Source organism: Rhinatrema bivittatum, chromosome 3 (assembly GCF_901001135.1).
Source record: "Rhinatrema bivittatum chromosome 3, aRhiBiv1.1, whole genome shotgun sequence".
Classification (NCBI taxonomy): Eukaryota; Metazoa; Chordata; class Amphibia; order Gymnophiona; family Rhinatrematidae; genus Rhinatrema; species Rhinatrema bivittatum.
The window spans coordinates 575,475,830-575,488,240 of record NC_042617.1 but is presented as its reverse complement, the minus strand read 5'-3'; positions in this window follow the sequence as shown (position 1 = coordinate 575,488,240).

The following is a 12,411-nucleotide window of genomic DNA, read 5'->3' as shown; positions in this document are numbered from 1 at the left end:
CCCCCAGGCACATCCCCTGGGGGCGCCATGCAATATGTAAATTAGGGGTCACATTGTCAAGGAGTTGCTAGGGTTGATTGCACGCCTCTAGTGCCTCCTTGACAGAAGGAGCCTGTGAGAGGTCGGCTGTCAGTGGCCATGCGCCAGTTAAGAAAACAGACACTGAATTTATTAGTGTCTGTTTTCCTAATCGGCACACAGCCATGATTTCGGGAAATAGACGCTTGTTAAGTGAGCATCTGTTTTCTGAACCTGTCGGCCGGCACTATTTTTTTAAAACTTTTTTAAAGTTTTCCTTCCTCCTACTTAATATTGCAACTATATTAAGTAGGAGGATATACTGAAAAGCAGTATTTTCTGCTTTTCTGTACAACTTTTGGGAGTACTCAGAAATTAACGCTGGCTCTAGGCAGGCGTTAATTTTTGAGTGCCAAAACTGTGCGCTTTAGACGCACATTTCTGTTTGCATTTTGGGTGATTCCCTAATAGCCATATCAACATGCATTTGCATGTGATGAATGCTATTAGTTTCATCAGGCGTTGGACACGCGTTGTGGAGGCGCCTATCCCCTTATTGCATAAGGGGATAGGTAGTATCTACAGAACCCCTGTCCAACTGCAGGTTAAACAATGTGCTCGGCAGAGCACACTGTATTGCATTGGCCCCTTAGAGTGAAGGTCTTTGCAAATTAAAATAAGGCATACTCAGAGTAACATAATAAATGATGACTAATAAGGGCCAAAATGGCTCATCCAGTCTAACCAGCAAGGTGTCTAGGATTGTAACTGTCTCCCTGTGCAGGAGACCACCTCACCTTTCCATTAGGATTGGAAGGTGAGGGGATAACCGCATGGAGCAGCAGATAAAACCCCCAAAAAATGAAGGCATGTCGGCAACCTGTAGAGAATGGCAAATTCTGTTATATCAGAAAGAAAGAAAAAGCAACGGTTGCGTGAGGCCTAAATCTCTTACTGGAATCTTTTACCAATGGGCACCAGAGTAGACTATGTCCAAACACCATAAAGCCACCACTACAAATTGGGGTCAGTGAGGAAACATTTAGTACCAATAATATACTGTTATATTGAAGACTTACAAATGTAGCTCTCGTGTTGCTGAATGCAATACTTATGAAACCCCTCACTGACGTTAGACACTGGGGCGTAGTCCCTCATTTGGCCTGTTCTCAGAAACCATGACCAGCTTGTGATGACTTTTGCTTCTGGGCCTTTGTTACTTAATTACAGGGTCATATTCTTTATTGTGCGATGTGCCGGCCGCACTGCGGCGGTATCATTAGAGGAAGGGGAGGAGCGTAGGCGGGGTTTGGACGGAGTTATCTCCCGGCAGCGCTGCGGGCGATAATGTATTTTTCACATTATCGCCGGCAGCAGCGAGGGAAGTAACACCGCCTTTCCCCGCGGTGCTATGGGGGCGATAGTGCGCGGTGCGGCTGCACCCCAGCGGGTGAAACCGCACCGCCACGATGCGGCCAGCTGCCCACTTTCGTCCCCGGCCCCTTTTTTTTTTTTCGCAACACAGTGATGAATCTAGGGGTTAGTTCATTACGTTTTTTTTTTCTTCTTTTACTTTTCCTCTGGGCTTCTTTGTTTCTTCTACATTTTACATCCGCGTTTTCTTCACGTTTCAGTCTCTTTGATTAAGTATAATGCATAATTATAAAGTGCTAGCTGGTGACTGGTCTCTCAATAACTGTGAGAAATTCATAGGTGATTTATGCGATGTATGCTCAGTGAGTCCGTGAACGGCATATCTCCAGTAGGACCTTTTGACTGATTGACTCCCTTGCTGTCACAAGATCAATAGTGCACTGCACATATAATTATGAAAAATATCCTTACATCGCTGGTACTGAGCCAGAGTAAATTCACGTAGTTGCTTCTTCGCTTTAAGTCATTTTCCAAGGCTGTCCAAGGTCTGAGGCTGCCAGAGACTCTCTTCCCCCACCCCCCCAGAAACGTTTCTTGCTAATGTTTGGTTGCATAAAACTGTTCCTATAGCTGCAAAGCTGCAAAGCTGTCAAGCTTTGGTTACCAAACATCCCTGATTTTGGGGAGATGGTCGGCAAATATGTACGCTTATCCCTGACTGGTCACTGCCAGAATCAAATGGGCCCCGATTTGGCGTTTCATTATACTGCGCAGGCTCCTTCTGTCTATGGCAGCATGAGGACATATTATTGATACCAAATGTGTCAGTTCTTTCATGCTGACGCAGACGGAGGAAGAGCAGCACTGGCTGGGTCGCGGTGCTATTAGTGGAAGCTGAAAGGGTCCCAGCCTGGCCAGTCTTGAGAGCAGCCGGACCCACAACTCCTGCTGGTAGAGGTAGGGCAGCAATGCATGGTGGCAATAAAAGCATGAAAGCAGTAGCAGCAGAGGAGCCAATTTAGACATTGGTGGGAGCAAGAGGACTCAGGTATTCCCTCTTCAGCTCTTAGAGCAGGGAAAAAAAAAAAAAGACTCAGCATCCCAGCCCTCTGGGTTAGAAGCAGCAAGACCAGCCAATGAAATGGCAGCTAGAGTCCCCGTCCAAGCTCAAAGGGTCACAGGCAGGATGGAGCCCAGACAGGCCACAAAATTCAACTTGGAAGAAAATTTCCAACCTTCCTCCAAAACAGCAAACTAAACTGCTCCCAAGAGCTCTCTGTAGAAAGCTGCTTATAAACCTCACAACAGGCAAAGGCCACTTCAGCTCCCTCAGAGGGAGGGACTGCAGTGAATGGATCCTTCCCTAATTATCCCTCACTAGTAACTGCACTAGCTGAAATAAGGTTTGCACAGGGCTTAGGAACTGTGGTGTCCCTTACACATATAAAAGAAGGCATTAGCTATTCCCCAGCTATACAGGGAGGTGTGTTAAAGGGCAGTCAGCTTAAAGCACATTTTCTTAATGCTAGAAATGTAACTCCTGGGCGAGAGCAGGAGTAAAACGTAACTCACATTTCTGGTGTCCTTGTTATACTAGTGCTGTGCCCAGTGTGGTAGTGTCTACTAGCTGCTTCTATCAGACTGGACACAGCAATAGAATATCCCAGCCACCAGAAATGTGAGTTATCTTTCACTCCACCTCAGGCCAAGGAGTTAACCTTAAAATCCACACTGTATATTAAAGGGCTTTAAAACAGGAGTAAGCAGATAAGTGCTAGAAGTTGGAAATATTGCGACCAAAATGGCCTCACATGTAAGACTAGCGCTGGGCATTCCAACCTTGCCACAGTCTTGCATGTAAGGCGTGCCAAATGAAAGGAAAGCGTAAGCTCTCTAGAATGGTAACCTCAGCTATCAGGGATGCACAACACTTAGGGATTGATTTTAAAAACAGCACGCGGCCGTCCATGTGCGTGTGGTTCTCGGCACGCGCACATGGACGCACCATGTTCTAATATCAGACGGCAGTGCACCAGCGCGTACCGGATTTTTAAATCTGCGTGTGCCTGTGCGGGTGGCGCACGCGCAGAAGTAATCTGCGTGCGCTGGCCGGCTGCCGGCGCGCACGTCCCCGGGACAGCGTAGAATGGAGCTGTCCCAGCTCGCACCCCCCCCCCCGCCATGCCCCTCCCCCCCAGACCCCGCCTCCGGCACGCCTCTTTGGAGAGGCCTGGCACTTGTGCGTGTACTGTGGTTTACGTGCATGGCTGGGCCCGTTTTAAAATGCACACTGCACGCGCAAGGCCCGACCACGCGCATAAACCACGGTTTTTACGCACCTGGGCCTTTGAAAATTTGGGCTTTACTGCTCAGCTGTAGGTGCCTTCCTTAGAGAGTTTAACCTTTCATTTCACTTGGCATGCCTTGCCCAAATGGCCTTGCATGCAAGACTGTGGCCAAGGCAGGATGCCCAGTATCAGTCTTGCATGCAAGTTCATTTTGGTCACACTCCTTCCAACTTCAAGCTTCCTCACGCATGTTTTTAAGCACTTTTCTGCACTAGTGCGGATTTTTCAGGTTAACTCACATTTTAGCGTGCTTTTTTTGTTTAGTGTACCTTTTTTTTTTTACTCCTATTCAATTTGCATCCCATTAGCTTACTGCATCCTGCGGAGTCCCCTGTTTTTAACACATGCATTAAGTAAAACCTGCGCAAAATTTTACCCTGATTTTAGCAAGGGTTTTATTACATGGACCCCAACATGCTTAGGTGCTGCTGACAGGGCTGCGGTTGAGGGCAGTCCAGAAGGGAGAAGACCAGGGGCATCTCTCACACTCTCCACTACCTGCTCTTCCTGTGGGGTGCTCTTTGCCCTGGCAGTGTCACTTTCTGCCTCCTGTAGATGATCAGTAGAGGACAGCATGCTAAGAACTCGATTACCTAAACCGGGAATGGCGAACTTGTCCTCGAGTGCCACAATCAGGCCAGGTTTTCAGGAGCTCCACAATGAATTTGCATGACAAAGAATTGCAAGCACTGCATCCGTTGAATACAAATCTATCTCATGCATATTCATTGTGGAGATCCTGAAAACCTGGCCTGTCTGTGGCACTCGAGGACTGGAGTTTGCCATCCCTGATCTAAACCTTCCTGTGCTACTAGAAGTTCAGTATCCTCTGAGAATTCCTTGCATGATTTATCCAAATCCCTATTTTCTCCAAGTATTTTGCTGCAGACACTGCTCAGGAGGAACTGGGTGGGGCAGTGAGCTGCTTTTGGGTGCTCTGCCTTTAATGCTCGTGCTCTTGCATTGCTGATGCCACCCTCCACTGACTTATTCCTTCTTCAGTGATGAGGGTGGGAAAAAATGGTAGATGCTCTTCCAGCTCAAGCTTGTTCTTACATGACCTTGGTTGTAGTTTCCCCCTGCTAAAAGAATCACACTTTAGCTTGGTCAGAGTAAGCCTAGACTTCTCACTGCTATCATCAGTAGTGCAACCTGGGCTTGACCTTGGTCCCCATTGAAGGAAAAAATTTCCATAAACTTTATTAACCAAGTAGACTTAGGGATAGCCCAAATTTATCTCTGTGAGAGAGCAGCATGGGATCTATTTACTGTTTGAGATCTTGCCAGGTACTTGTGACCTAGATTGGCCACTGTTGGGAACTGGATGCTGGGCTTGATGGTCTGACCCAGTATGGCACTTCTTATGTTCTTATCTTCCTTTCCTTATGTTGCTAATAGTGCTATCGTGTTTAGAATTTGCTTTCTGTGACATGATGGAATTTGACCCAGTTTCTCAGCAACTAGGAATAGCTATAGTTTTTTATTATTACAATAAAAGTGGTGTACTATTATAGTAAATGTTAGGGATGTGCATTTGTTGTGAACGAATGTGCAATCCGCAATGTATAGGTCCCTATTCGTTGCATTCGTGGGTTCCAGAAACGTATGGTGAACCCCCACGAATGCAACAAATCCTGAACGAATAAACCCCCACCCTCCTGACCCCCACAAGACTTGCCTAAAGTCACTGGTGGTCCAGCGAGAGTCCTGGATCATCTCCTGCACTTGCATAGTCGGCTGCCGATATTCAAAATGGCACCAATAGCCTTTGACCTTACTATGTCACAGGGGCTACTGGTGCCATTGGTCGGCCCCTGTCACTCGGTAGGAGCAATGGATGGCTGGCACCATCTTGTGCTCCTACCATGTGACAGGGGCCGACCAATGGCACCGGTAGCCCCTTACCCAGTCCAGTAGGAATCCATTGGCTTCCATCCTAGGCCCAGCCACTTATCCAGTCCAGTAGGAATCCATTGGCTTCCATCTTACGCCCAGGTCAAAGCTTCAGACTTGTGTAGGCTGAGGGTGCAGTAGGTTGCCATATCCTTGGCCTACTTAAGGCCAAGGCTTTGGCCTGATTCAGAGGCTGGGCCTCGATGTATGGGCATAGGCCTAAGCTGGGGCCTGTGCCCAGGCCTGATGATGCGACCCAGTCTGGAGGCTGGGTCCCTGCGCCAGGGCCTCAGCCTGGACCGAGACCCAATACCGCAACCCAACCCAGAGACTGGGTCCTGACCCTGGGACCTCATATCAGACTCTGGCCCAACACCGCAACCTGGCCCGGAGACCATTTCCAACACCGGGACCTTGACCCGGAACCACACCCGACGCTGTGAACCAATCCAGTGGCAAGGTCCCAATACTGGGGCCTATGCCCAAAAGCAGAGTCCTGATGCCTGGGCTGAGGTCCAGGGTCTGGCCAGAGCCTTGGAGCCCAGGCCTCTGAGCCTTTTCTTTGTCCTCTTCATTCTTCAGCCCTTGCAAGTCACATGATGCTGTCCACTGGAGTTGTGCCTGAGCTAATTAACTACAGAGCATTCACCCCAGCAGAAAGTGCCATTTTGATGTACAGCAATGCCATACATATTGATGTACATCAAAATGGTGCTGTCTGCTGAAGTTAATGTGCTGGAGTTAATTAAGTGGCATGACCCCATTAGACAGTGTCATATGGCTTGCAAGTGCCAAAGAATGAAGAGGACAAATAAGAGGCTCTGAGGCTTGGCCCTGACTCTGGGCTGAGGCCCAGGAATCAGGACCTGGCCTCCTGGCCAAGGCCTCAGCATCGGGCCTGAGTCCAGGTCTAGGCCCCAGCATCAGGACCTGGTCTCCTGGCCAAGGCCCTGGCTTTGGGCCCGGACTGTGTCTGGGTCTAAGCCTAGATCCCAGCATCAGGAACCAGCCTCTGGGTCGGGTCATGGCATTGGGCCTGGGTCATAGGTCTGCCATAGGTTGAGGTCCCAGCATCAGGACCCGGCCCCCAGGTCATGTCATGGTGTCAGGCTTAAGTCAGGGCCCCAATCTAGGCTTAGGCGCATGCATCAGGACCCGGCCTTGGGATTGGGTCTTTGCTTCATGCCTATTTCCATGCCTAGGCCCTGGCATTGGGACCCTGCCTTCATCGGATACCCAACTGATAAGGTAAGGGATTTTTTGTTTATTTTTTGGTGGTCTCAGCTGAGGCCATTGTGTCAGCCCAAGCTCTGCCGAGACCCCGGCATCACACTTGGGTCTAGACCATGGTCCTTGCTTTGGGTCTTGACCTATGCCCTAGGGAGAGGCCCCAGTTTCAGACCTAGGTTGAGTTGCCGGCGTCGAGCTCAGGCATAGGCCATGGCCCCTGCTTTGGGCCTTACCCTATGGCCTAGGCGAGGCCTCGGCTTTGTTGTTACTTTGTCTCCAACAGTGCCTTTGTGTGCCTCTGGATTTAGATTTATAAATATTACCCTTGTGTCCGCCACACTGTACAATAACTGCATGTATTTTGTTTTGTAGAATTTCGGGAATTGGTCCCCTGACGCAGCCTGACGCGAAACACGGCCGTGTCGGGGCTCTGTATGATTACTTGTCTATACTTCTTGATTTACGTTTTGTGCACTATTGCTGTGTGTACATATTAAATTATTAGTGTTTTGTTTAAAGTGCTATTGTCCAGTTTAATTGATTGCTGCACATTATTCTGCTGTACTGTATGTAAACCATTTTGATTAATTTAATATGGTAAAAGTAGTATATAAAACTTTTAAAATAACAAACAAATAAATAAATAAATAGAATAATTGTCCTTATCAGCCTTTTGCAAATGGTGACTCAAGTCACTAAATAGGGATGGTAAAAGCTTTTAGGGATTTAGGGAACACCAGTATAACAATTCTGTTGATAACTGGAGAGACACCTGTTTAATTGGCTGACTGAAGTGTTTGAGGGCTTTTAAAAGAAGGTTGCAAAACAGTCAGCGAGAGAGTGAGAGATGGATGGTAGCTTCCAAGTAGGAGAGACAGAAGCATGGATCTCTCTCATCTCAAACTATTAACTGCTGTACTATAAAATCCCCAAGTCATTCCTATCTCTCTGGACTTGAAGGAGGTTGGCCATTTAACATGCATAACATCATGGTTGGTCATATTTCTTAAGTGCTATCTTTTTGCCCATTTAGATTTTAAATTCTTTGAGGCAGGAAATTAATGAATGGATCTGTAGGACTTTTAGCACTCATTCATTGTACTCCTATATTGATATTTCTTTTTTTATTTTGTAAATTGCTGAGTATAGTGTCAGAGCTATAAAAATAACAATCCACATAATTTAGTTAAACCATCAATCTGTATTAAAGCAAATTGAAATTCATACAACTCTAGTCATAATCAAAGTCATAAATATAATCATTACTTCCTATGAGAACTGATTTTCTGATCCAGGGTCGGCTTCGCTAGCTTGATTCGCATAGACACAGATTGAGAGAAAAGCTTTAGAGAATATGCCTAGAGAGCATTAGAATTGCAATTGTATATCCACATTTTACACTTGTCTTGGGAAACTGAAGATAGGAAAATCTTCCCTCTCACTTTAGCTTTTGGGGATCTTGGATAGTTTACCTTTTTTGAGCAAAATAAAAATAAAACAAAAAAAAAAACTGAGAGCAGCTGGCTTATAATAACCAATGTTTTAAGCTTTTGACTTGGTGATTCACTTGATTTACCTACATTCTACTGGATATTGGACAGTATATTTATTATGTTCTATTTTATGCTTAACACAAATATTTATTTACGTACAATTCTAATGATGCATGCTCAAGACATGGTTATCCAAGCAAGCCTATAATTAAAACTCTTCAATAGATTTACCACATCTGCCCCTCTTAGCCCCCCCTTACCCCTCCACTCCTGCCCCTCCAATCCCCCCACTTACCTCTCCCAACCTCCTCCCCTACTCCTTTACATCCTGCCAACCTCCTCCCCTATTCATATTCATCCTCCGCCTTTCCCTGTCAAGCCCCCTCCCCGCAATTCAATTAACGATCAACTATTAACCCGCTCTCCTACAACTTAACTAAAACCTAATTTCTTTGTTATATAATATTACTGTTATTTTATTGCATTTAAACTTAAGCATTGTTATCTTACCCTACTGTTCCAAATTTTATATGTTCCAAATATTATTTGTTTTAACCTTTGTTCCTTGTTACGCTACATTAATGTTCTATGTGAACCGATATCATGTTCTCAACGAATGTCAGTCCATAAAAATGTTAAATAAATAAACAAACAAACAAACAAACAAATGTGTTTGTGGTATACACTGCTAATGCAGTTTATATTTTTATAGTTAAATAGTAGTATCTCACATGAAACGGAGGTGACAACACTTCTTAATTAAGTAAAAATAAAATGGTGAGAGATTCTCCTTGAAATACAATAAATAATCTAGATTTAGATGTTTTACATAGTAGAAACACAACTTTATTATCTTGGGTTTGAACTTCATTCTCTGCAGAAATCCAATCTGGCTAATCAGATATGTTCATTAAGTCTTTTATCGTGAATAACGTCCCAATAATTGGAACAGCATAATCATAAATGCTAAGGAGAAAAGTATCAGGATAATTTTTAATACATGTTTCTCCTACAGCTTTATGACTAATCTGTTTTTAGCTAATAAAGTGAATGACATTAAAAGGCAGTAATATTTTCCATTATACAGCACTAATGTTTTCAGTTTGTGCAGTTAAAGAGGAGCAGCGCAAGCCACTCTTGCGCTGCGACAATATCCTGGGGAGAGGGGGCGGGGTATAGGGCTGGCGGGAATAGGAGCACCAATGAGGGAAGGTTTAGGGCTGCGATTAGCAGCCTTTGAATTAGGAGCAATGGGATTGGAAGCAGAGGATGACGTGAAAGACCTAACGGTCAGAAGCCTCAGTTAGGAGGGGAAAAGCACCGTGACTTGTTGTCAAGGATAGCGAGCGGCAAAAATTTATTCCAAAAAAAAAAATAATAATATATAATTGACAACAAATAGGAAGAAGAAAATAACTGCTATTACCCAGCGTTCAGATCCACAGATTCAGATGCCGAGGGGAAAAGAGAGGGGAGGTAGGGCCGAGCCTTCCCCATTTACGATGTCCAAGAGAGGTTGCAGGGTGTCCCTCCCCCCAGCACGCCTTCACGAGCAGCCGACCCTGCCAGGCCCTCCTTTATATATCTCCCTCAGTGCTTCTGGTAGCAACTTTCCGCCTTCCCCTTCCCCCGAGGGTGTTAGGCCTGGCCTTCCATCACTGGCAATGGGTCCCAGTAGAGAAAGGGAGACCAGTGAACCTGGCGCAAGCAAAGGCTCAGAGGAGGTCAGGTCCGGGACAGTTGATCCCAGTGACATAGAAGGTCAAAGGCTATCAGCGCCATTTTGAATACCGGCAGCCGAGGGTGTGAGTGCAGGAGATGGCTCCTGGACCCCTGCTGGACCACCAGGGAGTTTTGGTAAGTCTTGGGGGGGTCAGGAGGGTGGGGGGTTGTACTTAATTCAATTTTAGCTGGGAAACGAATAAGAATTAAAGCATGTACATATTGGGGGCCCCCCTTGCCGAATGCAATGTATCTGCCCCCTGACGAATATGAATCCCGAATGCAATGTATGGCGTCCCTCTGCACATCCCTAATGCCTAGGTCAATTTCTGGCTCATGAGCTGCAGACAGTCATTTTGGGGAGGGACAAACAATTTTGTATGGCAAGGAAGCAGAATACGTCGAGGAAGGCAGCCAAAAAAAAAAAAAGGAGGTGAACAAATGACACTTAGGGACCAAGAACAATATGGGTAATGAGGATAGGGTAGTATAGATTCAAGTGTCGGGGACAGGAGGGATTGGATTCCAGAGTATACGGTAGGCGGTCACATCTGGTACGTTGTCGATGTACAGATGTTCGCAGAATGCAATGTTGGTGGTTGTTGGTGAGCATGTTGATGTTTTGTCGTACTACTGGTGTCCCAGCAGAATGTCTTGGGAGCACGCAGCTTGGCAACGGACGCAAGGGATCTTGCGACACGCAGGGTACGGAAGAGGAATGGGCGATGATACAGAGCTCGGTCACCCCGGCAACTTGGAAATTGTATATTAAAGGAGTCAAAGCAGTGACTGGTTTTCTACAAACATAAGGGTGGCAGGAGGGGTCATGACCGAGCAGGCAGTAGTTGGTTTCATAACATGGGCAAAGAACCAAGGGTATTCAGTAGCTATAGGCGGGTTTTGCTTTTTTCCAGAAGCTGCGAGGATGGGGGAACCCCTCGAGCAGCTTTCGAGTGCATAGAGTGTTATGGGGATGGCAGTGCAGTTTGGGAAAGCAAGGGGACTTGCGATGGCCTATCAGATATGATGATTGATCAGTTTGTCTGCACAGATGCCCAAAGTATGTTGGCCAAAATATGAGGTGACGTTGTTCAGAGTTGCCTTCTCGTGGGCATTCTTTGGGGCCATGAGAGTCAGCGAACTATTAGCCAAATCGTGGTATAGCGATCAGGAATTAGGGTTAACTTTTCAGTGTGTACAGGTTCACGATTCAAAAGTGGGATTGTTTATCCCTAAGTCAAAAACGGATCAGGGTGGGAAAGGTTACTTCGTGACCATAGTGCCGGCTGTAAATATCCATGTGTGTCCAGTCAGGCAGGCTCAGGAATATCTAAAAATGCATCCTGAAATGCGGGGATCTTTCTTGGTACACGAAGATGGTAGTCCCTTGACACATTATCAATTCACCATGGTTTTGAGTGCGACAGTTAGAGAAAAAGGTGGGAATGAGCATTTTTATAGCACTCGTTATTTTCGGATCGGGGCGGCCACCACGGCGGCAGAAACCGGACTCTCAGACAGTGGGTTTGGGTCGGTGGAGGTCTAATGCTTTTCTGTCATACGTAAGACAATAAAGGAGCCACAGCGCACGAGGGAGGGGGGGTAGGGAAATGGCTAGCATGATCCATTTTGTGTTACAGAGCGCATAGGGCTACGGCGTTTTGAAGGATGTGCCTAGATTGTGGGCCATTCCTACATACATCGGGCGCAAAGAAGAGCGCTGAAGCGTCCATACGGGGAGCATTTGGAGTTGGAAAGGGCGGGTTGGTGTTTGCCATGGTTCAGTAAGAGGGGTATGGGTTGGGATGAACTCCTGCCTTTCCTATCTGAGAGGATCGAAATGTGGGGTGAGCCAAATATTTTCATCATACACCTCGGGGAAACGATATAGGGTCTAAATCATGCAGGGAGTTACTCACGTGCATGAAGAAAGACCTATTGCAGATTATGATCCTATGGCCTCGCGTGCTTATTGGATGGTCCGATGTTATTATTAGATTGAGGAACAGGGATGAAGTAATTTGGCAGTCTGGAGTCAAAAAATTGAACAGACAATTGGGAAAATGGATGGGGTGGGAAGGGGGGTGGGGGTTGGATTAGGCATCCCTGGTCAAGAGAGGTGGAAGCTGGGTTATTCAGCGGGGACGGGGTCCACTTATCCGAGGTGGACTATGGACCTTTCTAATAACTCCATACAGGAAGGGCTGGAGAGACAGATTAGGAAATGGTAACTGGCCGCAGTTTGGGGGGAACAAGCCGACTTTAGTCGGCTTGTTTTGTGGCAGTAAACCTGAGCCCAGGAGGAATTTGTAAGGCGGTGGGGTTACAGTTGT